Raw genomic sequence first — 2,500 nt, 5'->3', positions numbered from 1 at the left:
GCGACATAACACATCCCTGACCAAGTCCCATCTTTACGTCAAACCACACACTCTCTCCATTTCTAATCCTAACGCAAGCTCTACTACTCTCGTAAAAACTCTTGGCTGCTCTTAACAGCTTTCCCTCTATCCTATATATCTGCAATACCTCCCACAGTGCCTTCTAGATCCATAAACACCCAAAATACATCCTTACATTTTCCTATGGCTTTCTCACATATCTATCTTACCACAAATCTGATCTACGCAACCCCTACCTGTCCTAAACCCACACTGTTCCTCACCAATTACCCCCTCTGTCCCTCTCCTATTCTTCTCAATTAAGACCCAACCATAAGCCTTCCCAACTACACTTAACAAGCTGAGTCCTCTGAAACTACTACACTCACACTCCTCCAGTCCTCTGGCACTCTACCCTCTCCTAAACAAACATTAAATAGCCTCACAAGCTAGTCCACCATCACTGTACTTCCTTTTTTCAGACATTCTACATGGCATCCATCCAACCCAGGTACCTTACCTGCTCTCATTATCTTAACAGCTTCCTTCACTTCATCTTTTCTTATTTCTCCTCCATTTTCCTTACTCATCACTCTCATTTTCTTAGCGCTTCCCACTGCATCTACCTTTCCCTCCCTATCCTCCTTCACATTTAGTAACTCCCTAAAATACTCTGCCGACCTTCCTCTCACTGTCTTCTCTTCCATTATCATCTCTCCATCTGCACCTTTTACCTTTTCTTCTCTACTTGATTCGCCTCCTCTTCCTCTCCTAATTTCTTTCCAAAACATTTTTATTACTTTAAAAATTTGTCATACTCTTACTACATTTCACATCTGCTCTCCTTTTGGCCTCCTCTATCTTATGTTTTACTTCTTTTCTCTTTACTTTGTACCTCTCATATGATTCCCTTGTCCTAATTTGTAAACAAACTATGAAAGTCTGCTTCTTTCCTTCTACACCTTTCTTTGCTTCCTCATCCCACCACTCCCTACCCTTCCTTCTTTTTCCTCCAATCCTCCTTGTTCCACACACCATCTCTACACACTTATGACTCCCGCCTTGAACAAATATATATATATATATATATATATATATATATATGTATATATATATATATATATGTGTAGGCCTATATATATATATACATACATATATACATATACATATATATATATACATACATATATACATATACATATGTATATATATATACACATATATATATATATATATATATACATATATATACATATATATATATATATATATGTATATATATATGTATGTATATATGCAAAAAAACACAGAAGGGAAACTTGTAGACGGTAAGTACTTTCGTATATTACATCTTCAGACTAAATGACAGAGATACAGAGTTGTGTTTGAATATAAGTATCAGGTGGCAACCATAGGGGGGGGGGAAGGGGGGAGACGATACAATGTGAGGAGAGGGGATGACCTTACCTCTATCGACCTGACCAACACATAAGGCTCAATCTGGTGGAAAGATCTCGGTGACCATTTGGGTTACCAATTTATCACATTTAAAATGACCATAGCCTAAGTTTATATTTTTATCAAACGTGCCTGATATTAAGCAGGATTCTATTATTTTTCTTTCTTGTAGTCTTTTTTTTTTTGGCTAAAATTGTTGCCTTAGACCAATCAATATGATAGTTGTGTAATGCTTTATGTTGAAATAACGCATTATTTTCCTGGGCAGATCTCACACTATATTTATGTTGGGAAATCCTTGTTTCCAAGTTTTTCCCAGTTTGTCCAATATAATTTTTTTTACAATCTTGGCAAGGAATTTTATAGACCACACCGTTGTTGTTAGGAGGGCTGTTCTTAATTAAAGTTTTCTTAATGGTGTGGTCATATTTAAAAGCTACTTTGATATCCAATTTTTTGAGTAGGTTGACAATACTAAGAAAATTTTCATGAAAAGGAAGAACAAGTGTATCAAGTTGTTTATGGTTTCCTTGTTCTTGATTGCAAGTTTTGTAAAAGCGTTTCTTGGCGGTATTGTGACATTGATTAAGAATATGAGTGGGATATTTTAACTTTTCCCCAATATTCCGGATAGTTCTAATTTCGTCATCAATAAATTCAGGATCTGAAATCCTGTAAGCTCCCAAGTACATGGGAATATAAACTGATCTTTTTACATTGATGTGGTGATTAGAATAAAAATGAACATAGGAAAGAATATTGGTAGGCTTTCTATAGACTTTTGTCTTCAGAGTACCATTATTTCTAATTATTTCAAAATCTAAAAAGGGCAAACTGTTGTTATTTTCTATCTCAAGATTGAAATTAATGGAGGGTACCAGTGACTTTAGATTAATAAGGAAATCATCAATAGATAGGTTATTAGGCTAGACACACAAAACATCGTCTACATTACTTTTTCATCTTTGATAGTTGGTACGCCTTTTCCTAATTGGCTACCTCCCTTGTAAGGGGGAAAAAGCCTTGGTATATGTATGTATAT

The sequence above is a fragment of the Oratosquilla oratoria genome, chromosome 15, assembly GCF_046742065.1.
Source record: "Oratosquilla oratoria isolate Oo_2021 chromosome 15, ASM4674206v1, whole genome shotgun sequence".
Classification (NCBI taxonomy): domain Eukaryota; kingdom Metazoa; phylum Arthropoda; class Malacostraca; order Stomatopoda; family Squillidae; genus Oratosquilla; species Oratosquilla oratoria.
The sequence above is the reverse complement of the archived record's forward strand: the minus strand, read 5'-3'. Positions refer to the sequence as shown.